Source organism: Corvus hawaiiensis, chromosome 5, assembly GCF_020740725.1.
Source record: "Corvus hawaiiensis isolate bCorHaw1 chromosome 5, bCorHaw1.pri.cur, whole genome shotgun sequence".
NCBI classification, from domain to species: Eukaryota; Metazoa; Chordata; class Aves; order Passeriformes; family Corvidae; genus Corvus; species Corvus hawaiiensis.
The window spans coordinates 46,008,940-46,035,843 of NC_063217.1; the positions used below are offsets into that span (position 1 = coordinate 46,008,940).

Here is a 26,904-nt window from a genome sequence, read left to right on the forward strand (position 1 = left end):
TACAAATTTCCTCTTATTTCAATGATCTAAAATAGTAACAATACATTTCTATCTTTCTATGATTTTCTATTGCTCTTCTTTTCTTTTTTCTTTCCCTTCTTTTTCTTTTCTCTTTTTTTTTTTCCCTTCCTTTTTATTTCCTTTTTTTTTTTTTTCTTAATTTACTCTGGACCTTGGTTTGTCACAGCTTACAGTATTGCATAGACCTCATAATCTGTAAATCCTTCTGGGCTCTTCTATTGTGCTCTACCTTTGCGTGTGAGAGATCAGACTCAAAACAGTAGATGGTGGCCTGAAATCCTGTTCCTAGATCCCCGTGAAAAATAGTGTCAGTCCACAGAGCTGAAGTTTATATTATGAGTTAAGCTCCTCAAAGGTAGTAGTACATCCCTAATTTTCTGTTCTGGAAACCTGAGGGATTCACTGCATGTGAATATATAACGTGAAGATATATAAATCACAGCAGCACTAAGTGCTAGAAAACAGTTATTGTTTCAGGTTCAAGGGCTCTAAAAAAGCTTGTCTTGTAGAAGTGAACTTCTGCAGTGCCAACTTCACTGATAAAATAAAGCAGTGAAACATAACATAGGGAAGATTTTCTTTGTTAATCTACTCACAGGGGCCAAGCATAAACACTTCCTCTTTGTCCGTGCCCTGTGCCTGGGCAAAAAGGCATTTCTGGTCCATGATTTGATACAGATTGAAACACACCTTGTGTGCCTGAAATAGAGTTGGTATTGCATCAATTAATGTCACTCATTCTGATATGGAAGTGCTCCCAAAGACAGGGAAACATTTATGTGAGAAAATCTAGGTAACTGAGTTCCAGTAGGCATGCAGTGAATATAATTTGATTTTGTGTTACTTAAATTTACATTCTGGACCTTTAGGGGTCCAGAACCAGAAAGATGAAGGATCATGACCATGTCTTATAGTGAGGATTCCTGTTTAACTGAGCATAGCAGAAGTGCAGAAGAATGTAGCAAAACCAAAGTACAGGTATATAATCATTTTCTTCCACAAAACTAGGCATTGTTTAAGTGTGAGTTTGTTAAAACAGAAATAAACAAACCTAGATGTTTCCTTGTTTGCTTCTTTGAATGTTGATGCATCATTGTCTCATACAAGAAGCCATTGAGTCATCATCATGTGCAGTGACTATAATGCACTATGTACATAGATGTCTGCATCTGAACAATGAGCTTATGCTCTTCCAAAATCGATCAAAATCAAATTATGCTTTTAGGGTGCATTTCTTCTTTTAAGACTGATATCTAAAATTTGTCAGATGAACTATCCTGGACATCTGCCTATTTCTTTAATTTGAATATAGAGAGATGACCAGCTCCAATCTAAAGGTCTGTATTTTTAGCATCTAAGGTAGGGGCAATGGATCCTGCCCATTGTGACTGATAGGATAGTTCTTAGGAAGGTTCAGGGAGAAAAAACTACAGCTGCAGTGTCTCTTAACTACCTACTGTGTTTATCTTCCCACTCAGAAATTGCTCAGAAGGTAGGTGAAGTGTGATGTATTGTTAGTTTTTTCTGTTTTGTCTTTAGGGAAAAGAGAGCAGCTAGAGAAATAATGAAAAAGCTGTATTCTCAGAGTAGCCCACAGCTGTAAAATAAGGTATAGCTGTCTCTAGCTGGGGTAACTTTAGACTGTTGGGGTTTATTTTATCTTTAATTACTTTATTTTTAGGAGTACAATTTGCTAAGCAGAACCTGTATGAATATGATGGTTTTGGCAAGCCCTTCTTCTTTTCATGTCACACTATCTTATCCTTTGCCTTTTTCTTACATCCCCCCATCTCTTGCTTTCTTTGCTAATGTATAAAACACCTGCACACCTCCTGACTAACTTTCTCTTAGAGGAGACTCCAGTGTTTGGTTAAGTCACGGGAGACATGGGGATTTGTGCAGTCCTCTCGCTTACGCGCTGCGGAAGTGATGACAGAATAGTCCCGACAGTCACTAGAGAAACTGACACATCACACTCAATTATGTGGCCTCCTCAGCCCCTCACGCCATTCTTCCCAGAAATATAAGCTTTCTGTCTCCCTTTTTTTTTTTTTTTTTTAAGAAATCTGTTATGTAAAAGAAAAGGGAAAATGGTATGTGTGTGGGGGGAAGGAGTTAGTGTATCATTCTAAAGAAAACTATTATAGAGTAAGTCTTTAGGGACATTCAATATATCAACTTAAACATAATTTAAACACTTGGAAATACTATTTTTAGAATTCACACAGGAAAAAACACCAAATTTAGTTGATGATAATAAAGGAGTCAAGCCTTGTCATTAACTGTGTCACTGCCCATCAACTGCTGTAAGCTAGTGGGAGTTATTTGTCAGTAACGATAAGGTACAAATACATACACAAATCTATATCTGCTGGGGATCCCCCACAGCGTTCAGCCAGCTGTAGAAAAAGAAGATTATTTTTCATGTTAGTACCACATATGGCATAAAATGCAGTCATGACTTTCTTTCCTCATCCCTAGAATGATCTATCCCTTCAAAGTGAGATTGCGTAAGTGTCACAGCTTCCTTCCTTCTCCTTGTACAACAGCAGCTGACACAACAGAAATACAAAACTGGCTTTCAGCCATTTGGTGGTATTTGTATGAAGAGGAATAATTAGAAATAAAAATACATATTGCAGTGATAATTAGGTGCGTTTAACCTAAAATTGGATTCCAGATTATATCCAAGGAGTAGTGATAACATTTTATAAATTGCCTAAGAAGAAGCTCTCTCCTCTGAACTTGCATGGAAAATTTTATATTACAAAATCTGCTGCAACTGGGGTTTTTTTCCAGTAGCTAGAATTTAAAGGGGACAAATGAGTGTGGTTTGAGGTTTTTTTGTTCCTTGTTAACTTGTTTTCCCATCTTTAAGTTTTGACAGCTATCCTATGACAGCAGAAATACAACATTCATGTTGTGATTATTTGGCAATTGTAATACAAATTATACACATATCTTTGCTGTGAATCTCATAATAAGAACTCCAAGACTTGTCAAGCAACAAAGACTTTTCTGCTGCTCCTTCCAGAGTGAGAAAAGAAACATTCAAAACATATGGGATCATGAAAGAGGAAAAAAGCTAAGAACAAGAATATGGAAAATGAGTGGTTAAAATCACCACATGCGAAAATAAATGAATTTGAAACGAGTACAAACTCTTCATAAGAAGAAAAGAATGTATTTCCCTGCCTTCTGAGCTACTGCTGTAGAATAGCTTCTAAAGGAGAGATTGGTACAAGAGTTAAACCATGTGCATGTTTTTTGACTTTCTGCTTTGCAGCTACCAAAATTGAAAAGGCTGGAACACTGGTGAACCAGCCTCCCAGGAGAGCTTGTGAGATGCCCCTCATCCCCTCTGCCTAGGCTTGACCAAGGTCTGGGGACAGTGTCCATCATCTCCTCCTGGCTCCTGCAGCACTACAAGGGAAGTTCATGCTGTCTCAGTATCCCTGTGGCCTGAGGAGCCAATAGGTAACCCCTAACTCCTCCTTTTTTTCCTTTTCGATTTTTGTAGATCTGAGACAGGGAGAAGCAGATTCATTTACTTCAGTGAGCAATGTAAAATTAGGCAGAGCAGAGTACCAACTTTTTCTTGGCTTCAGCTCTTTGACGTTGCCATAAACCTTTGCATCCTACTCCAGCAACTGCCATGAGCATTTGTTACTCCTCTCTGCACCCTTGACTGTCCATCCGATATTTGAAACTTTGACATGTTAGGACACTTGACAAGAAGTTTTACAGTCCCCTTAGCACTCAGGCAGGAAAGGTGGCACTTTACAATACAAGAGGTGCTGTGTGTTTGTTGCTATCTGCTTGAGCAGGTGTCTTCATCTATCTGAAATACCAGGGGCAAAGTCAAGATATCTGCAGAGTCTGGAAGCTCTGCAGACACAGGCATTGCTAATACAGATGAATTCCAAGCTCCTGAACCGTGTTGGGCTTGGTATTGAACAGATTCATTGCACAGAAACAGCCAGCTCCTCCCTTCTTCCGAGATGACTGTCCAAGTGTGGGAGGTCATTCACATGTGAACAGAGAGGCTGCAAATTTAGTGTAGGTGCTGTAAATCTAACACATGTATCAGTCTTGACCAGCTGTCCTTTGGAACCCTTGTGACAGCACCTACGACAGCTTCTCTTTTCCCTTCTCCCTGTAGCCCAGGTATCCTGATCTACCCAGACAAGTGCGGGTGATGGACAATGGAATGTTACCTTCTGCTGTAAGGAAAGTCACTGAAAACATTCCCCAGCCCACTGCATGCTCAAACTAAGGCTATAATAGATGAATCCGGTGAGACTTTATTTTCTGTATTTCTCTCTATAAAGGCAAATTTAAAGAAAAATAATGTTTAGTTATATATAGCAAGAAATATGTCAGTTTGCAAAAATTTAGTTACATTTTCATGGGTTTATTAATAAAATTCTAACAGTGATGCACACTTGAAAGCTGAGTATTGGGGCACAATTTCATTCTTATTTATATCAGTTTGTCCACTGCTGTATGAATAATGAAATGGACTTAGTCACTCAATAGCACAGGACTATTTGTTGTATGCAAAGATCTTTGCTGTTTAGTGTGGAGATCCAATAGATGCCATCCTATTTTTCAGTATTGAAAGTTGTTATCAACTGCTTTTTAACAGAAGTCTTTTTAAAACCCTTTACGCTCGGTTGTTTGCAGAGGCTAAGGAGGCACATTGGACTGTCTGGGATTTACAGAAAGCCGGAAATACTGTCTGGACAGATTTTATTGTTTAGACAAGAACTGTGAAATACTCCCTCTTCAGTTTGCATTCACTGACCAAAATCATTTAGCCAGGCAAGGCGGCAAATTCTTGTCTATGATATTGTCAGCCTTAGATTTGGTGATTCACTCACTGTGCATCCCAGTGGAGCCTCAGTGAAATGGGGTGTGATGATCAGTCCCCATAATACATCAGTTTTGTTATGGGTAGCCTGATGGCTAAGAGTTAACCATCAGCAAAATTATCAGGGTCTTGAAGAGGGGATCCACCACATGAGAATCCAATGAGATCTGAAGATTCAAAGTGACATCTCAGAAGTAGATGGAAAAAAAAGGACAATTTTATTTTTGAGTCAGTTTTTGTGGTACAGTGGAGTCAAACTGGGAGTGGGTGACTTCACCAAGGAGTCAGAGTATTGCAAACACAGTTTTATTTACTTTGCTAAAGGAATGATGAGGCAACGGTTATGTTCAATTGAATAGCCTGTGTCCAAAGTGCATTGGTAGGGAGCAATGAGGTTTACACATGTGCCTATGTGAAGGCTGGCATTAGAATATGATGTTTAGACATTCAGTGGGATATGTGCATTGAGCATGCAGAAGGTTATCTAAAGATTTGGGCTGAAGCATGGTTTGAGGGATTATCCATTCAAAAGCTAATATGTTGTCACCTGTTTCCTCTGTATGGGAATGGGTTACCTTTTCTGTGTGAAACCACACATTACAAATGTACTACATATTCTGCTGAAATGCAGTCTTAAGTTTGTGTTCTTTTCAGAAACCTCTTGACTTTAAAACTGGTTGCTTGAAGTCTCCATGGAAGGAGGGAAAAACACAGAATATATTTAGAAATACTTAAATATAACCTGAAATAGTTTTCCCATTCATTAAAAGTTTGCTTGACCCAAAATGTCAGGAGCCACCAGTGTGAAAGGCAAGAGATGAATATCTCTTGTATCACCTTTCCACTTGTATAAGCCCCAACTTCAAGTCTGCTAGAACAGGAGGTGTCTGGAGTTAATCCTGTAACTACAACTGCTTCTTGCAACTCAGCCTCAGTGTATTTTGAGATTTAAGTCCACAATTGAGGAGGAAGAAGGAAACATTCATGATGATTTTTTTCCATAGCAGCTGTTTGAAACTGTTAACATGCTTGTACCTTTAAAAGTAGATCCCAGGGGAAAGAGACTGAGAGGCAGATTGCAGTTAAAGGGCTAAGAAGCACACAGTAAATGTAGGTAAATTCAGAGTTTTCTCAGATAAATATGTTATTGATCATTGAGAGAAGAGGTGAAATTGTGTAAAGAGATTTGCACACACACTTTTGGTTCTCCTGGGGATACATGGCGCACCTGCTGAACACATTAAAAAAATCCTTGTGCACAAAAGATTGCTACCAAACCACTAAAAAAAAGTAAAGTTGTATCTGCACACAGTCTTATAAAAAAAGATCATTTTTTTCCCATTGGAGAACACACCTTTGATTAATCAAACATATTTAGCAATCATAATTTAGAAAACTATCTGAAAATATAGACCTGGGCTTGAATTCAAGTTTAAAATAATAGTTTTAAAATCACATTGTAGATATATTAGGAAGGCTGCAGATAACTTTTGCATTTTTGAAGTTAGCTAGGATTGGTGAGATATATCTGGGATACACTGTATGTTATCTAGACTGTTGCTGGGAAAAGACTTTTCCTTTCTTAATCTTGAGTGTCATGAAGAGTAACTTTTGAAAGATGTGCCCAAAAATCTGAAGGGAAGACATACAGGCAGATTGCACACTATTTTTTTACTGATTGCTGTTGTTTCTATCGGAAGTTTTTATACATAAGGTTCTTATTGTCCTTGTAGAAAAAGGGAGGTAGAATCAATTTCCTCTTTAACATATTGATAAACAACTCCAGATATAGTGGTAGGGGGAGGAGGAAACTACATTTACCTTTGCGTGACCTATATAGGAATGCTGGAAAAATTAATTCCAGAATATTATGGCTACATTCCTTTAAGCTGTGGATATGATTTACATAGTAGGTCTTCTTGAGCCATCCGGCTTCTTTCATCTTTATACTGTAAATTGCTTTCATCCCCCACCCTTCCCCCCCACCAATCTGTATGCTTGAGGTATTGTTGTGATAAATTATGGAGGTACAGAACTGAAAATGGTGTGTAGATTGTCTAAGAAATTGAGTGCAGTCAGCCTTCAAAGTGGTGGATGATGTGCTAAAGCAGCTACCTTACCCTGGTCAGGTCGCACATGTCGTCAACAAGCAGCTGCTTTTAACTTTGCCTTTTGCCCAGAGCACTGAAAGCAGCTGGATTTATTGAATTAATAACTGCTCCATTTGGGGTGTTTTGTTTTCCCATGACCGTGAAATCTGGCTATAATGTTAGCAAAGTGTAAGACATGTCTCCTTCACCAAACTAGGTGGTGTCTTTTTTTGTTCTTATATGGTACTTAATCTGTAAGGCAGAAAATAATGGGAAAACTGTACCTGTGGGGAAATAAAATGATGAAACATCTCTTGGTAAACAGAGTTAAGAAAAAGGGAGAAGCACATAAAAATGAGGCAGCCGATACACACATGCTGAGTGTGATTTTGAGGACACTTGTACCAGTGCTCAAATTCATCTCGTTGGTTGCAATGCTTAATAGAAGTCTTATTAGATCACCTGATGTATGGGATTGCTAGTGGTAGTGGTCGGCTAAATAGTTCCTGTGCTTTGGACCAATTTTTCCTTCTGAAGGCCCTGAATTTCGTGAGACTGGTTGAGGAATGGTGGCAGTGTGTTATGCAGATGGTGGTGGGCGAACCTGTGGCCTCTGCTTCCCCCGACCACAAAGGCATAAGGAATGTCCTACTACAGAGCTTTGGGCCAATCCCTCTTAATAGGCTTTAGCGTGGAGCTATTGTAGGTATTGTAGGGGTCACTCATTCTCTAGAGACAATTCATGAAGTAACACCTTCAGGTTTTATAAGTCATGGCACATTTAGAATAATTCTCACGTTATGGCTAGTCTACTTTGCTGAAAGTGCTGGAGTTATCGTCTTATAAATAAATTTTTAAATATTAATAAAATATGGCAGGAATTGTTTAGCTGCATTCTTGGGATAGAAAAAGGAAAGAGAAAGGAGGAGTTGTTGAGAACATGGATCTGAGTGTAAAATGCATTGCATGCTCTGGTTGTTGCAAGTGGCACCTATTATCAAAACCGGATCTTGTATCTTTCTCAGCACACGAAAGGGGAATTCCTGAAGTACTTCAGGCCATGTTAACTTGGCTTCCTGCAAAAGGATGGCATGAGCTTGGGAGAAATGGGATTGAACATCAAGCTGCCATTTCTAACCACAGCTGTACCTGTTAGCTAAGCATAGACTGTGTCCAACAAGGATGTTTGTTGCTTCTGTATTACTGGCAGAGGTTATTTACACATATTTTCAGCTTCCTAAAGACTCTTTGGGAAAGGTAGAGGAGATGTGACCTGCTAGAGCCAAAGAGCTGCATTAAACTTTCAAAAGCTCTCTATTCCTCATCAGACCTTTCTTTCCAAGTCAGGCACTGGCATCTGCCAGCCTGTTGCTGCATCTTCTGATTCTGAAGACTCTCCCTTGATGAAATCTAAGTTTTTACCAAAACTCTGCGATCTCCTTTATAGAGCATGGTGAAATTATCTGTGCTTTTGTTCTTTACTCACATTGCATATTTATGTTATACATCTCTGGAGCTTCAGAGTTATGCAAATAGATATAAAATATATATATAGAGAGAGAGTATAGATAGATTTACGTCTTTATTGTAGAAATTACTGCCCTGGTAACTTAAAAATGTGCAACTCTTAGGAGGAGAAATCACCATTTTACCCAACCAATTTTAAAATTGCTGCAGAGGTATTAAAAAAAATTATGATGTGCCAAGTATTTCCTTCATTTGCTTTTAAATCGTCACAGAATATCAGAATGATTCAGTGCATTCCCTCCAGAAAGTTGGAGAGATCAAATTCCAAATGGGAAGAAAAGCAATTTGTTCATAAAGCAGCCGTCCAGTTTGCAAAACAATTTCCAAGACACTTGAGAGGGGTTAAGATAACAAAACACAATAACAAGTATCCTTGTTTTGTGCGTACTTTGTAAATAAACAGTTCCATCATCAGCTCTTCCTCCTATGAAAACAACTTCTTATTTAGGTTAAATAAGTCTTGTGCACCCTCATCCAGAACTTGTTTTACTTTTTTCCTTTCCAGAACATATGGTAGGTACTTAAAATGCATAAAATATCCCAGGAGTGGGGTATTCTGCAGATCAGCCCCTTCAGCTCATGTTCAGGTGCCTACATAGTAATGCCTAGCTCCTGTCCGCCTGTGAAAGGTTTTTTTTAGAGATGGATAATTCTAAAGAAACTAATTCACAAGTGTGATCTGTTCTGACAATTAGATGAGATCACTTCTTGTCATATTCTGTGGTGGTCACCTTCCTTTATTGCAGATTTGGTAACTTTTGTAATGGATGAAGCAAGTCCAGCTGTTGCTTTCAAAGTTTGTATCCATCTCCAGAGCAGATTGATCCTGTGCACTGAGTGAGAAGAGAGAGATTTGGGAAAACAAGGCATGTTTGTGTTATTAAAAGCTGAATTGATATTCTTAAAAAGTGTAAGATATGGGGATGGAGGAGTGGAGAACTGGAGTAAGGAAGGGTTACAGTTAGAGTTTTCTGAATGAAACTGTAATTTCTGCAGGAAAGTTACAAGCTTGGTAAACTGGTGTTTTCTAAGGAAAAACATTTAGCTCAAAATTTCACATTAGATCTCATCTATTCTGTCCCTATCCCTTTTTCTATAAAGTGCTAATCACATTTTTTTCCCCTCTTTTCTCTGCTTAAATACCCACCCGGCTTGTTTTTGTAAATTATGCATCTCCCTCCTTTCAGTTTTCCATCATGTTGGCATCCAGGTCTAGCAGTTTCTCCCCACTTGCATAAGGAGCATTAATAAGGAGTATGAGAAATGCTGGTAATGCCTTGCTCCTAGCTACAGCACCTGACAGCAATCCTGAAAAGGAGCAGCCCTTTGAGAGAAAATTTTAGAAATGCTTCCAGGTCACTCTTGCCCTAAGTTTGTGCCCATCCTGTCTTTTGTGGAGGTCAGAGTGCAATTAATAAGGTAAAATCTTCAGAGTGTTCACTCTGAAAAGGAACTCTTAAAAGTGGAAGCTATTTCTACTGTCCTTCAAAAACAAGAGGCAAGATGTAGAGATATTTTCCAGAGTAACTATGTCAGTGTGGAAAATGTTATCCTTGGGAGTAAATTTTGCAAAATTATAAGTAGCATGTAAAGAAGGTTTTGTAACAAGAAGGATGAGGCAGTTTTGGGAACAGGCTGAACTGCTTGCCCTCCCTGTAAGAGTTTTTGACATTTATCGTAAGTCTGTTGAGCAAAATCTTCACAGTGGAAGTCCCACAAAAAGAGGTGTGATATATATATATATATATATATATTTTTTTTTTTTTTCAACTAGAAAAAACCGTGTATCTGTATGCTAGGTCAAAATTGGTGGTAATAATAATAACCAGCAATAAATACACCACAACAAATGCAGACATTTATTATGTTAAATGCTAAGAACTTTGAAAATGCAGTCATAAGTTTCCTCTGCTTTACCTACATAAACAACCTGCACTGAAGAACAGGTTTTAAATTGTCTCTTGCTCTAAATTCCTAGTAATTTCTAGTACCAGACTGCTCATCTAGTTTTATTATCCTCTTTGGTCTTGGTCAAGATAGGTAATCCAGTAACATGTATTCATTAATATAACTAAAAATGAGCAAAATTACCCTAAGGATTGACATTCTAAGGGGATCCATATTGCTTTTAATTTTATGTGATCAATTTGCTCTTCTCTGCCAGACTGTGAATCCCAATTTAATTGTGCAGAATGGGATATGGCAAAAATATTTGCCATTTCCCTGCTGGAGTCAAGCTGGCACATGGAGATTACTGAAATCCTGCAAAGATTCTGCACCTTCTTTGCTCCCGTTCTTCTGGACTGGGAGGAAACAGAAATCTCAAAAGAAAAACCTTATCTCTGGACTTACTGAGACAGCACACAAAAGAAAAAGCAGCATGAGACTGAGTCAATCCATACTGGCTGGTCCTACCTTGATTAACAGACGTCACAAAAGTCCTGGTCATTTGGGCCTGAAGCAAATTGTTTGCCTCTTAAATGCAATGTGACTTGAATCTGAACTTAAACTATAGCTGAGCCCTAAAATTGCTTAGACTTTTAAACTCTGATAGCATTGATGGAGTAGGAAGGAGCTCAGCTCCTTCATTGGTGGTGTTCTGTGTCTTGCCAATATAACCTATAGTTGAATGAATTGTTAACCAGAGCAGAAGCCAAGAAAGTGATTTAAGCCAAAATTGCTGACCCTGTCTCTTCTGTAGATTTACCTTCAAATACATCCATAGTATTTTTTTCTAATTTTTTTTTCGCAATTTTAGCATAATATTTGGACTTGGTCTTGGTAGAATGCTTTGCATGGTAATTAACAGCTGATTTTCATGGCACCAAGTAGATTATTTTTAACTACACTATTTTCACTAGGACAAATTAAAACAGCAGCAGTCAATAGCTGCTTTCTGCAAGGGAATGTGCATTCACCTTGTCTGCTTGTGTTCTCTCTAGGCTGATGCTTTGTAGGAAAAAAAAAGGCACCTAAAATTGTTTTAATCCTTTACAGTTACATTAAAATGATGTGGCCGTCCAGGTGATAAACTGATTCCATCGTATCTGTTCTGAATTTATATAGATAGCAAAGTTCTGCATGGTCATAAATGATTTATCTTTTACATTTGAAGGAGAGTCATAATCATTCACTCTTTTTCAAGTCTAGTTTGGCAACTTTATCTCACTAGCAGTTTGCATTTCTGAAAGTGGAAATATATTCTGCAGCTTTTGATGTGTTGATTGGTAAGAAGGTAAAGACAGCTGCACACAGGTCTCCAGAGACTCAGCTCAATGGCTAAATGAAGACCTCTAGTGCTTTCTTGTTAGCCAAGATAGATCTACATCCAGATGAACCACAATTAGTCAATAGTGAAGGCTATAGGTTCATGTGATCAGAAGCCACAAATCAGTTTTCCCTAGGACTTAGTTATTGGCAGATAGTGCCTTAGGCTATGCCTTGCTGCTGCTTGCCTGACTGTAATTTTTCCCCTAGTGAAGTTTTTAAAGTCACATACTGAGGCAGGAGCTGTGATCTCCTGACAACATGGCTGTCACAGGCCTGTCAAATATCAATTGCTTATCAAACAAATTGTCTGCCACTTTAATGTACCTGGCTCCTTGCTATTAACAAAGCTTAAAGCGCTGCTGGTTTCTGAGCTGCTATTTACTCTGTCGGTGCCTATCTCCTTACCCACATAAACCCTTATTTTTATGTGCCATGGGCCAAATCCTTCCTTCCTGTGACATTGATGGCAGCACACCTGAATGATTTATAGCCAAGGTGGCTGTGTATCATTGTGAACCTGTGAAACTGTATCAGTTAACCAGAAAGGAGCCCTAATTCCTGCTGGAATCTAAACCCTGGGCCAAAATGTTTTTGTTTCAGAATGTTTGGTTAATGCATTTATTTTCCTGGCTTGCCTCGTGCTGTAGGCTGCTTTGCATTTGGTTTTGGCTAAAATTAGAAACAAAAATATATTGTGAGGAAATTCCATTTCAGGCTTTCCAAGAACTTGAGGGCTGGTGGGGTAGAAAACTACACAATGCTCACAAGTGACAGATAAATATGATTTCCTAATTTCATGGGTAACTAAAATAAGTCTCAGAGAAGCTGCATTACTTCCTCACCCAGTGAAAGAGTTGCAGATGGAGACCATAGGTCTTATCATGTGCCCTTATTTGTAGTTACCAGCCAGTCTGTCTCCTGTGCAGATGATTTACATGCCAAAATGGCTTCTAGGCAGCACACTAGTTGAATCAAATCACACCTTTCTCATTGCTGCTCTGCAAATAAAGGAAAAATTAAGGCCAGTAGAACTAAAAGTAATTCTTCGATGAACTGAGCATATAAAACGTGCTTTAAAATTTCCAGCACCCTGCAGTGATGGAGATTAGTTAAAGAAACACCACAGCCTTGTTACTGTCACATCTTTCAAAACCTTTTTACATTACACAAAGGTGGTCTAAGAAATTAATTAAAATGTTGGACAATAACATAATCAGGGATATCTATATTTGCAGTCTTTTCTCTGTGCTTGCATACATCTTTTATCTGTCAAGTACAGCAAATAGCTAATTAGCCCCCTTTTAAGTGCTTTACTGCTTATATTGGAGCTATAGTCATGCCCTAGTGGGATGGTTTCCAGGAAACCTGATATATATTCTCAGCTGAAAGAGCGTAAGCTTATTTGTAGGCTACTAAGAAATTGATAGAGATTAAAAAATGCTCATTTAAAAAATACAGTTTTTTGTGTTTCTCAAAGCGGGTCTGATCTGTTGGCATTTTAAAAACAGAGTCTTTACATGGCTTCTACACAGCAAAATTTTTGCCAATGTCCATCAGAGGGTTGCTAAATATGAGCTCCTGAATATCACCTAATGTGTTCCCTAAAAGGTAGGGTTTCAATATGACTGGTGTGACTCATCATGTTAAAATCTTGCTCTTTGCTCATTTTCTCCTTGGGCAAAAGTCCAGCATGGCTGGAACGGAATGAATATGCACTTATTTTGACAAGCTGCCTTAAAAGTATTAGGTAGATAATGTGTTACACGACCATGTATTAGCATTAAAGTAATGAACTTGACAAATAAACAAATCACCTTAATTTTACATGATAATCAAGAACATTACAGCTCAAAGAGATGCTGGGAGATTCCACTCCCTCCTCTTTCTGCATTAATCTTTATGATAGAAAGGCCTCTTTGAGGGTTACTATAACATAAAATGTCACGTGCCATCTCATGCTGACCGCAAAAATAACTCAAGGCGCCACTCTGCTGCAATTAGCAGCTGTAAGATTATGATGTTTTGACACAGGTGAGGCAAAGACTTCTAGGCACAAATAGAGTGAAAGTATGAGTTACACAACTATTTCCTCACAGAAATACCACGTATTATTTATACACCAAAAATGTAATAAGGAAAGACTTTTATTCAGACACCTGAAGCTAAGTTTGGCCACCAATTAATTTGCAATGTGACAGCAGAATTTGACCCCAGTTATTTAAAAATTTCTGCTAGTTTATTTGCCTTATGAGTAAATTTGCTTGTGTCTGCTGCTCTCTCTCATTGAAAAGCATAAATTATGGTAGAAGAGGATTGAATACCAACATTTGCTTATATCCCACCGTCTTTTATAATTGTGAGATAGACTCTATCCCCCTTTATTCACCAAGCAGTATTTTACTAGAAGCGGTGTGGCTAAAGATATGCTGGGCTACTTATGAAGTGGAATATTGTATATTTGAAAATAATAATCACATAGCTCTTTTGGTCTGGTGAAAGGGCATCTCACAGATGCCAAGCAAGTATTTTCTATGATAGCTGTTTGAGATGTATATAGACTACACAGATTTTAAATGCAACTTGGGAGCAGATCATTGTGTTAAAAAAATGTATAAAAAGGCATTTGATAGTCACCTCATTCTTCCTTTCTGTGCAAGTTTCTTTTACAAGATTTGGCATTTCCCTGGTATGAACCCCTATAATACCTCTTCTCTAACAGTTAATTAATTTATTTGTTGGTTTTAAAACAGCTGGAATTTGCAGCTGCAGTAAAAAAAACATAAGGCTAATATACCAGTTACTTCTATAGTAAAAAGTAAAAGCCCTCACACATGTCTAGGAGCAGTTCCACAGTGAATAAGAATACATTTCCTATCAGCCCATCCTGCTCCACAGATTTCCACAGGTTGTTTGCCAATGCTGATTTCTGCAAAAGAAAAACATCCCTGTTGGAGACATGTTCCCCTTGGAGGGGAGTCCCTGGCCATGGGTCTCTGTCATTCATATGCTAATCTTGAGGCTCAGGAGGCTGGTCCTGGTCCGAACCTTCCATGTGCAGCTTTTTTGGGAAAAAGAGAGGGATAGATCACAGTCCTGCAGCCTTGGTATTAAAGTAGATTTGTAGGAAGGAAGGCTTCCACATTGCACTCCTCAACATAAAGTAACTGAAGCACTCATTGGGTTGGCACTGGGGCATGAAAACCTCTCCTCACCACTGCTACCAGCGAACTGAGTTGCCCCAACCCTAGTGCTTAGTTCAAAAGTTTTGATAAATGTTCCTGTACAGCAGGAGAAGCTGCAAAAATGAAACCTGCCCAGGATTCTGCTGCTGGGCAACAAAGTGGGAGATGCTGAACAGACCGGATGGCTCCAGGCTGAATTTTTGGTTTCTAGAAAAGGTATAGTAACAGTTATTTGCCCTGCTGAAGCGTCATGAGTTTACATATCCTAACACCTTAGAGGTGCTTCGTTCTGTGGTGAGGAGGAGAAAGGGGAGATGGCAGAAAGGGTAAGTACCACACACCCATCAAACACTGTAATGTGCTCTCCATCCTGCCTCTGTGCTCACCCTTGTCTACATAACCATATAGAATCATTTAGGTTGGAAAAGGCCTTTAAGGTTGCTGAGTCCAGCCATTAGCCCAACACTGCCAAATCCACCACTGAACCATGTCCCCAAATGCTGCATTTGCACATCTTCTGAATACCTCTGGGGATGGTGACTCCACCACTTCCCTGGGCAGCCTGTGCCAAGAGTGACAAAAGGACATGAGGACAAACATAACCATATAAATATACCTATTCAGATAAGAGTCTGGATCAGTTTTGGTCCTATTCCAGTCTCTGGGAAGGTTTTTTTGAGCTTGATGGGATTTAGCATTTAAGTGAATGAATGAAACTCTATACTTCAGCAGCATCAGCAGGAGGGAAGAGAGAGAGAAGGGTGTTAGAGAAAGGTAAAGTGCACATAAAACTGGATAATGTCACCTGCTGCTCCCCATCATGCAACTTAAGAAATGCACAGGAATTTACAATGTACAAATGTTCTGCTTTGTAACTACTGAATTTCATGGTTGAGTATTTGCCACTTGTGAATTTGTAACTGGATATTAGCAATTCCAAATGACTGGGATGTTTCTGCACACGTAGCACTTGAAAAAGTAGAGTAAAAATAAGAGAGAACCTGAGTATTCACTGTAGAGGGCACAAAAGGAAGCAGAAATGCTAAGAACTGTTGTGCAGTTAGCTATTAAACTGCAACAACCACGTTAAATATGCAAGCATGAGTTGATATGATCCACAAAGCATTTCCATATGGATATAATAGAAACAGTTATATTGTCCAAGTAAGAGGCTAAAGCCAAAGGGTTGTGGGCAAGGTGGTTAAAATGTAATGAAGTCATTAGAAACTCTTGCTAGGGCAAAACCCAACTATTATTTGATCCCCTTATGTTACTTTCTACAGAATGGGATTAGATCCAACCTGCCATTGGTACTGGGTTTATAGATCAATATGTGAGAGGTAAAATTTGCAGAACTAAAATAATCCCTGCTTTCATTCACATCTTCCAAAATATTGCAAGTGTTACTGTTATGGGAAATACTTTCTTTCAAAAATATAAAAAATTATGCTGACACTAAGTATTAGATAACCAGAATGTCACATACCACAGCTACCATGTAATATAGTGACATGCAGTGGTTTTATCACTCTAGTTTGGTTTTTTTTGTTACTGTTATTGTCATTATTATTACTGTTATTGTTATTATTATTATTATCTATTATAATTTTGCTCTAATTATGGAAGTGTTAGAAATTGCCTTTTTATTTTGTGTTTTCTCAACACATATTACATCAAGGTTCCTGCGTCTATCTGCCTGGGCACCCTTAATCCTTGATTATCCTATCTTAATTTTTCCATTTTAATATTATTAGGTCATATCTTATTATCAAACCTTTGATCATATCATATAAATGTGTGGATTTAAAAAAGGAAAAGTTGAAAAGATTGCAAAATTTTAAACATTAGGTGCCAACTACTAAAATTTCCAAAATTAATGCTATTCTAAAACATAGTTTTCTAAAACAAATATAAATTTTTTGCTTATAATTATGATCCGATTTTTTTAGAATCAGCCTGATTCAGAAGTTAAACTAATTTCCATGTTGAATGAAAAATCCAATTAGTAATCAACATTAAAAATATACATACTGTATGATGCATTCATGCCATATGGCAAAAAGCTTAAAATACCTCCTTCCGGTGATGTTTGTGAATAATAATCAAACCAATGGTTAGCGGAGTGAGGAGTTCATTTCCCCTCTCCTTTATTATTTTCAACCTTATCCCCTCCATACTTTTGGATTAGGAAGTTTTTCCCTTTTCTTTCAGGCCCTTTGTTTGTGATCTGCTGGCCAAATTCATCTGTATGCACCATTTTCAGTAATACTGGGAGTTGTACCTTCCACGAGTCTTTGGCACTGCATGATGAAGCGCTCTATTTATATTAAAATGAAGAAGTTCCTAAGGGAGACATAGAACAGAATGAAACAACAAACAGAGCTTTAGAGAGTGGATATGCGAAGTGACAGTGACAGCAAAATGGTAGCTCTCGTTACAGAGTGGCCCAAAGGGCTGCAGGAAGACTTATAGCATGAGCCACACTGGCTTGAACTTGGCAGCTCTTAGAGGCTTAAGTACTTGCCACAAGAAGATGTTTTACAAGGCGGAAGTTAATCAAACAATTTCTCAAGATTGCACATCTTGATTTGGGCTGTCATTGACAAAATACTTTGTGCAAGGCTTTGCTATATATAAATTAGAGGAATTATTTCAACATCAAGCCATATTTCTTCATTTAAATCAGCGCACAACTATATTGCAGTTGTTATGATTTACTTAGTCCAGATAATAGGAGAAATAAGACATGGACGTCACATTATACAGCAACTAATGTCTTGTTTTCAGCTCGAGGGAAGGGAGAAAGTGAATTAAGCTGCTACTGAAATGTGCCCTGCAGGTCAACTTGGCTCGGATAAGAGCACTATAAAGTGGTTTATTGTGGCGGGGGGGGAAGACGTTGTTAAATTGCCTGGAGGACTCTCTCAAACCACTCATGGTGAGGAAAGCAGTGAGGTTGCTGTGCCCTCTCTTCTGATGCACAAGCAATCTACGTGGCCATCCAGAGGTACAGGAAGAGCAAAAGGATGGGAATTGTTAAAGGTGAATTTCAAAGAAAAATAATATTTTGCAAAGTGGGAAAGAATATCAGATATTATTTTTTTGAAGAAAAAAAAGAGAGATGGAGGAGGCAGGAGAGGGCATTGCAAACTGTAGTTTTCTTTGTATATGTAGGCCTTGTCTGGGCCAGCAGGTGGGAGGATATGGTGCTGCCAGGAGGGGAGAGTTAAGGCTGAGCATCTGCAAAGGGAATGCTCTTTCATCTCTTTCTGTTTTCATCATGTGATATTTGACTTTGGGGTCTATATAAAGGAAATATTTTGGAAGATTCAGCCTGTCCCTTCTCAGGTTGTCAGTTAGCTAGTCACAACTTCCCACAGAGCCCGTGCTTCATTTCAGCACAAATGGGAGGCAGTCTACACTTGATAATCCCCAACTCTAGTAGCATATGTGTAAGGAACTTATTTTCGGTTTCAATATCTTCTATTGAAAATGAAGTTATAGTCAGAAACTTTAATGAGCAAACTTGCTTGGGAAAAATTAATTGTTCCCTGTGGATAAAGACTTGCAGATGCTTATAGCACTGGTAGAGAGGAAAGATCACCTTTTACAATGCGAAGACATAACTTATCCTATTCTCATTCACAGGAAGTTAGGCCCAGGGCATATTCTTCACGGACTCTCTTTTAAGACCATTTATATGAAAAACAAATGAAACAAAAGTTTGAAACATCTAAAACCACTTTCCATCTTCTAAAATTACCTTCCCCTTGTTTGAGAATGTCTTTTTTTAAACAATTATCACTGTGGAACTTCCTTGGCATCCCATATACTTGCCATTGCCCTGAGATTAGCAGGGCCCTCTGGAGCTGTTTTTCACTACTAGTGCTAATACCCTCAGAATAGTGGAAAGGGAGAAAAAAAGGAGATTGAAGGTAAAGATTTGGATATTAATTTCCAAATAATAGAGTATGGGGTTTTATTGTTTTCCTTGCCATCAAGAATACGAGAGTTATAAAGAGATTCAGGCCTGTGTAAACTCTGCCCAGGGACAGCTGTGCAAATTGTCCATAAAGGGCAAAGTTTGAAGGGAATCTCCTTCTCCGAAAGGGCTTCTTTCCTTACAGATTTTGAATTCTAGCCATGGAATATGTGCACAGTTTTTAAAAAGTGCTTTATTTCATCAAAACTTATAAGCCTTTTTACCAAACCAATTGTCCATTCTGTCTTGATCCCACTCCTCATTCAAGATTTGATCAGGTTAATGTTAAAATGACACCATTTGTAAAGAGATTGTATGTGAGAGAGACTTGGGGTATTTTCATGCATCAGCCAGTCCAGAGTGTGTATTTGTCTCTGCTCTTGGAGATGGCTGCCAAATGATCTGATCTGCATTTTTCATGTTAAACTGTCTTTCAGGCATCTACCTTCAAAATACCTGGAGAGAGTGCAGATAATCAATTGGAGAATGGCAGAGATGTGGGACTTCCTCCCGCTGACAAAGCACTGCAGAAGAGGTACTCCTTTTATTTCCACATATTTGCATTTGTTTCTCTACATAAGCCAATTTTTCTGAGCTACTTTGGATGTCTTGGAAAATGTTCCTTTGTACTTAATATATTTTGGCTGCAGTACAGGTTTAATTTCTCTGGCATACATTTCTGCATTTTCTTGATAGAAATAACACCTTTGTCAATGAAACAGAGAAATCTGTAAAGTTTGGTAATTGACCAAGCATAAAACAGGCATTCCAGAAGAGGTTAGGGAAGGTAATGAATCAATGAGACTACTGCTTATTTAGAGTCAGACACAGGAAGAAACCAAGGAATGATTTTTTTTTTAATGTTTTTCACTCAAGGATTATTACAGAGCCTTAAACATACATTTTTAAAAAGCAGAATATCATGCCATCTTAGGTTAATTCTTCAGGCTTCATGGTGTGGCTAATCCAGAAAATAGGGAAAATACTGTGGGATGTTCCCCTTGTGACCTCTAAGGGTGAGCTGGACCCCAGAACTTGGCACCAGACTCCCATCACTTCAGAATATCCATACTGAGAAATAAAACCCTCCTTCTTTAAAAATGCAGCTAAATTGTCCTGCTGATCATCAGGCCAAGTATATGGTTTAATCAAGAAATCTGTAAAAATCAGCTGAAAACCATGTATACTTCTTCATGATTAAAATGCTTGAGACAATAACAGTAAGTGACACTATGTAACAGCAATTACACATTGTTGCTTAGATCTCCTGCTAATGTAATTTCAAATAACTATGTTTGAGGCCATGTTTCACTAACTCACTCTGTAAAGATTTCAAGTAAGAGAGATCAATTTTAATTAAGCACATGTTTTAGAGATCATATAAAAGTGGAAAGAAAAAATACTTTTCTTTTACTAGAGAGTTATTGAATATATTGTAGAAGATTAATGTTCTGAATTCATTAATTAGTCTTTTTTTCTGATGTTAAAGAATTTGGAATTGAAAAAGATCAGGAAAAAGCTAATTGTTATCTGTGAAAAATTATCAGAGTAAAAAAAATAAAAAATATATATTAAATTCAGATACAGAAAAAAAGCTACATACTGTTCCAGCAAGTGTCTTTATGTGAAATAATTTGCTGTCTAAACTTTCTAATATAAAATAGTTTAACTAAACTATACTTTGAGTAGACAGCAAAATATTCAGATGGCAAAACAATACTTTCTTTTAGAATGACTCAGCAGTTCAGTGTAACTCTGAGTTTGATTGTGTATAATTTTTTATCTGCTATAGTCATTCCTTCAAACAAATCAATTCTTCCTTTCCTGGCTATAGAATATGGCTACAAAAAAATGACTGAGAAGAAAAAAATGGTATTTCCAATGTGTAAAAGCACATTTTCAAAGAGAAAAAAACAAAACCCCAACAGGACCCATGAACTGGCCGCTGACAGCATACGGAGAGCAGCAGATTGAGCACCTACCTCTTTCTTACAGCCCCTGTGCTTGATTGCTTCATTACCTGTCTGCCACTGGCAATGGAGCATCCCAGGTTTCTTGCTCTGTGGATTTACTAACGACAAGGTGTTTCAATGGGCTTGCAATGGCTTGTAAGTGGATCAGGTGGAGCAAGTCTTCTAGCATGCGAACACCAGCAGCAAAGCCTGCCCTGGCCTTGTCTTCCCTTCTCACCTGAGGTGTCTCAGGCCAGCCTACCAAAAGTACCCTGCAAAGCTCAGCTCTTGCCTTTGCTTTCTGGATCCCATTTGTGACCATAGGTCTTTGTGGGTGATAGTTAAAGTGTAGTGCAGGGTCCTTACTTATGGAAGGAGAACCCTTCACCTGTTGTTTCTGCATTGTTATGAAATTTGGAATTAGTGAATATCAAGAGAAAGGCAACTTTTAATATAAGGAAATTGCAATAATGAAAAAAACCCTCAGTGGTATGCAAGGTTAATGCACTTCCTCCAGAAAGAAGTGAAAGAGCAATTTAGGTGCACTTTGGTTCATCAGGTTTTAGTTGCTGCTGTAATCATTTGACATTATATATGTGACCACCCTGAACAGCCTGGTCACTAAGGGTCACTGGGTTAAAGCAATTTTTTCTATCATGTTTTGAGGAAGCTGTGTTTATTTTATTGTTCATAGTTACACTCCTGTTGCTATATTTTGGCTTAAAATTTATCATATCTTTTCTCAGATGATTAAAAGCAGAGATACTGTATGCAATGACTGGCCAAATTTGCCTCTTCACTATAAATAATCACTGTAGGAAAATTAAGGTGCAAAACCATGCCTACTGTAATTGTTGCATACTTATTAGCAGCTTTCCCTTTCCAGATTCTCTGGGTACTTGTTGCCCATGATAATGTGAATACTTAAGGCGAAAGTGTAATTAGCGACTGTGTAGTTCATTCAGTAAACATTTCTGAGCCGTTTGATGTGACTGAACTGAGCGTCACATATAATTTTACACTTTTATCCTTCCAGGCAACTGACAGGTCTCTAATCTCAGCCTCAGAGCTTTCACTCTGCTTGAACTTTGCTTCATAGAGGTCATTTTCCAACCACCTGGGAGCAGGAGCCACGTCCATTAAATCCCACAGAGTCGATAGATACGATAATAGCTTTAGGCACATTTTCTTAGAACTCGGGGGAAAAGACAATTTCAATAAATGTAAAGCTATACTATCTACAATCCACAGAATATGTAAGCAAATCTCATAGGAGCACATATTTCTTTTACCGCCTGGCAAGAATTTCTTTAATAATAAGATATATTTGTTTATTTTCACTATCAACACTTGATAAGGCTGAAAAGTGACACAAGATACTTTAAGAAGATAATAAAGAGGAGGAGAATGCACAAGGTGAAATGACCAATAACACATTCCCTCAGGTTTGGATATTGCAGACTATTAAATAGTCTAATGCATATTTCTCCCTTCAAGGGCAGATGGTAATAGGGTGTGTGCATGGTGATCTGACCATCATATTGCAAATAGGAAGCCAAGTGTTAGCTCAACATACAAACTATTGATAGGAGAAAAGCAGAGACCAAGCATCTATAAATACATGCTATTAGCATGCCAAGTAGGCTTGTACACATAATGGTTTGATATATTTTACATTTTATAGATCACAGCTCATCAAAATAAACTTGCAGGTTGTATCTGTCAGATAATTAACAGACAGTTACTCTGTAGCAGATGTCTGAGATAAGTAGGAAGGACAGTTTTTGCCCTGACATGGCATCAAAGGAGAAACAATTAATATTAGAATAAAATAATGTGAGTTATCTCAGTTTGATCATAGCTGCCTATCATAAAACCTCCCTCCACAATAAAATAAACAATCCCTGCTTGACTGTCAAACTCTCAAAATGAGATTGAAAATAAACTTTCCAGTTCTTTCAACATTTTTGCTATCACCTTTGATTTTTTTTCCTTGATATATTTGTGGTACAAAGGAATAAATCTTGAAAGTAAAGTATCCCCTCCAGCAAAATATTTTACACCATTTGCCTTGGAGAATTCACTGCAGGGAAGAGAAAAGGAACGAAAAAAAAAAAGCCCTGCAGAGTAGCTGGAACAGCTTCAAATTCAATAGCCTATGAGATTTTCCTTTAAATGATCCTTCTAAATATAACAGTTCAATAGATCAGTGGTCAATGTGAATGTTATCTGCAAGCAGGAGCTATTCATTTCTGCTACACTGTTCCAATGCCAAATGTTAGCCTGATGTTTTATAAGCCAGCACACTCACACATACACTTACACGAACATTAGGCAAAAACATCTGAGCAAATGGGGCTGGTGTTCCCATATTAAAAGGAAAAAAATAGCTGCTAGATCACAATACAGGATTTTTATTTTTTTTATTTTTGTCTTTAAAAGGTTCTTTGAGGAATGGTCAACCTGAACAGAGGAATGTTTCTGATAGTGAGTGAGAATTTGTACAGCTTCTTGACAAAGGTGAGAGAAACAGAGAAAATAATTCTATAGAATAATTTTATTCCATTCAAAACTCATAGTCAGATATGGCAACTGCATTTAGTGTCTGTACAGTAGCACAAGGTTGAAAGCTTTCAAAAAAAATTTGGAAATGGAAAATGTATTAGGCTCTGGGAGAAGAATGTGAGCTAGGAGCTGCCCCCTGCTTTAGTGGCTGCTCTGGCAGAGGCAGTGCTGCAAAAAGCTTTGCTCTGGTCCAGGCTCCCAGGGTTGGGCTGGGGCTGATGCAGGACCTGCAGGGGGACTGCAACCCAACATGCAGCATGGACCCCCAGGAGCTCCTGGGGGCAGAAAAGGGAGGTGAGCTCCCTTCCTTTTTCTGAGAAGTGTTGGGCTGGGGGAGGACGTAGGAGACAGCATTTGCTAGACTGGCATCCCTGCCCCCATTTATCCAGTTATTTTGGAAAGCAGCAGCCTGCAAGTGTTACAGCATCTGCAAATGATACAGATAACAGAGATGACTCACCTGCCTCATCATATTTTCCCACTGTTGATGTGTAGGCTGTGAGCCACTGCCCTGCTAGGTCCTGGTTTAAAACACACTTAAAATACTTGGCCTTCCTTATTTCTGCTCACCACTCTGAGCACCATTTTCTGGGCACAGTTCACATTCCCTTGGAAGAGTTATATAAGATCTCTCTTTGTCTTAAGATTAGCTTGTCCTTGCAAGTTCATCTGTGGCTGTCCAGTAACTGGAGGCCACTGGGAGTTGTGACGTGTTTCAGACTTGGTCAAAACATGAAAAGTCTGAACACAGCAGTCAGTGTGCACAGCCTGACATCTCACCAGGTTACTTTGCACTTTCAGATGCACCACATGGGAATCCACAGAAGCAGGTATCCAGTTTTTATCTTGTAAACACCACAAAGTGACATTCTTAGTTTCTCCAAAATTTCTAAGCAAAAAAAGTCAATTGTGCCCTCCAGAGATTCACTGGGTTGCAGTTATCTGAGTGCAAGGTCCTAACCTGTTGAGTGAGTCATGTGCTAGAAATTGGTATTTCCTTGGGGAATCAAGGCTGGACAGCTAGGTCTGGGGTATGATTTGGCTCTACAGTTACTTTATGTGTTTCAGTGGTGGTGCAAGGGCCCAGAGAAAACTTCTGGGACAAAACATCAGAGAAACACTATGGATGGAGGGAAAATACTGTCAAAGAAACTAATTAAGGAGAGGAAAAGAGCTCAAAAGGTTTGCTCCCTGTTGTACTGAAGCTGGTTATTCTGTTTCGAATCACAAGTGCTGAGCTGATTTTTCTATTACAATATTTGTGGTTGCAGTCAGGCCAGAAGTGCATATTCACACTCAGAGGACTTTATTCTTGTCTTTATTTCTGTCTTTTGTTTGACAATTTTATTTAAGCAAGCTGCCACCTCTACTTCATTACTCTGGGTCTGTTTCCTTCTATTCAAGCTTGTACCTTGGCCAATCTTCTTGCCATTTTCTCTTACATGTTTTGTCCTCACCTCTTGTTCAAAGATTTATAACTTGTATTTCCTCTTGCCACTGCCTCCTGTTTCAGTCATTATAAGCAAGTCAGGTTAGTCTAACTTTCCAATAGCAGCCTGTCAGTCAGTTTTATTCATCCCACCCACCTCTGACCAGCTTTTCTCACCAAAGGTCCTCTCACCCAAGCTATGTCTACACCTAGAAAATAATATTCTTCCTGATGTTATAAGCTCAGGTGTTTCCTATGCTTGTTCACTTACTGTCTTAGATCAAGTTTTCTTCATCTGATGGTTTGATGGCCTTTTCTAGCTACACGTCTCTGTCTTCTATGTGTCCAAACCTTGGCAGCACTGCCCTAGAAAGGACTTCACGTTACACACCACGTTTTGATGTGCTGTATGGAATACTGCAAGTAGTCAAAAGCTGATTTTTTCAAGCTTGTTATTTACTTAAGCAATTCTTATGTCTGGGAAACCAAGTGTGGAGTGATTTATTTATTAATATCACTTTGCTGATACATGTCCAGAATTAATTCTTCTCACAATATATCTCATGTACAAATAATAAATATAACTGAAAAATAACAGATTTACTATTTTTATGATCAGTTTATGTGCCATGTGATTCTAATAAGAAGAACCCATGCTGGAAAAGAAGCCCTGAAATTTTATTATGTCTGTACTCTAATCCTAATCCTCCAATGCAGAGCAAAATCCATCTGTGCCAGAAAATATCATGTGGAAACCAGAGACCTTTCAGTTTTTACTGCTGCTGTCCCAAATGGAGGTATATATATGAACACTGCTGAGCTTAGAATTACGGTCCATGACCAGAAGTGACATATGCAGTGCCAGAAGACCTTATTCATTATAAAGACAGGTTCAATATGTTTATGCTTTACTTGAACGTACGGCTGATGATGGCTCCCAAGGATTGTACCGGCACACAGCGATGGCTGGGAAGAAAACCTCTCCTTTACTTTTGCCAAATTTCCCTAGCAGAGAAACAGTGAAGAAGGATGCTTTGTTGGTCCTGTGCTGCTCATCATTGCTCCCAGGCATTTTTCGTTTACAGGGCCCACTGCCTTTCTGTTAGCTTGCTCTTGTGAACTGGTACAAAAAGGTATCTTTATAGCTTGGAGTTGGAGAGAAAAGTTTCCTTTTCAGAGCTTTAACATGCTTAAAAGAGTAAAGTAGGGTAATTATTTCTGTAGCAAAATTTAACAGCTCTTTTGGACTAACCCTCTAACACAAGTTTCTAAACAGTAATTTACTTAATAGAGTATATTGATGGTCTAAGAGAGCTTGTTTCCAAAGTATGTTTTTAAAAAATCCTTTTTTAATATGAAACCACAAATAAAACCGAAGCATTAGATGCAATTAGTGAATTCACTGCATTATCAAATTCTACTCCATTTTAAGTTGGTCAGCTCCTTGAAATGCTCTAAGATATGTTTTTATATCTGCAAATCTAAAATGATCTCTGGGAAAAGCATTTTCTTTCTTAAAAGGTAGACAGAGAAAAGGAGTTGAAAAATGTCAAAATGGCTTCTACAGTGTAAAATCTGAGAGAAAAAGCTACAAATGGGATCAATCTGCCTTGCTCTTGCTGCCTTAATCCAGCACCTCAAGAATCAATGTCTCAAGTCAATCCTTCCAGATGAGGTGGTGATTGAGTTCCAGTCACTTGAAATGGCAGGAAGGGGGTTGCTTTTGAAAATAAAGAGCCAATCTCCTCAGAAGAGTAACTTTATCTTATGTAAAATGCTAAAAGAGCCATTTCTGTCATGGGAGAATGTGGAGGGCTGAGTATCTGCAGTATGGGATGGAGCTCAGCATCACCACCTCCTCAGCCAAATCTTACTGCCTTTATTCATAATAAATTGTTGATGATTTCATGAGAGACTAAAAGGCATAGTTGAGCCATGTGTCTCTGTTTTCCATCCTGTAACTTCTGGTTCATCTCACTCTCTCACAAAGGAAATATTACAAAATACTAATTT

At 38.3% G+C, this 26,904-nt stretch overlaps 2 long non-coding RNA genes across 2 annotated transcripts in view; one reads left to right on the forward strand and one right to left on the reverse strand.

Annotated features, from left to right (window-relative positions):
- The window catches only part of LOC125325634, a 208,643-nt gene that overhangs the window by 67,361 nt on the left and 114,378 nt on the right, over positions 1-26,904 (forward strand). The window contains exons 2-3 of the long non-coding RNA XR_007203450.1: positions 19,383-19,480; positions 23,340-23,417. This is a non-coding gene — a long non-coding RNA (uncharacterized LOC125325634). The remainder of the gene's footprint in view (positions 1-19,382; positions 19,481-23,339; positions 23,418-26,904) is intronic.
- LOC125325635 lies at positions 624-21,279 on the reverse strand. The gene is made up of 3 exons (XR_007203451.1): positions 20,928-21,279; positions 2,378-2,420; positions 624-720 (listed from the first exon to the last, which is right to left on the reverse strand). It is a non-coding gene; the product is annotated as an uncharacterized LOC125325635 (long non-coding RNA).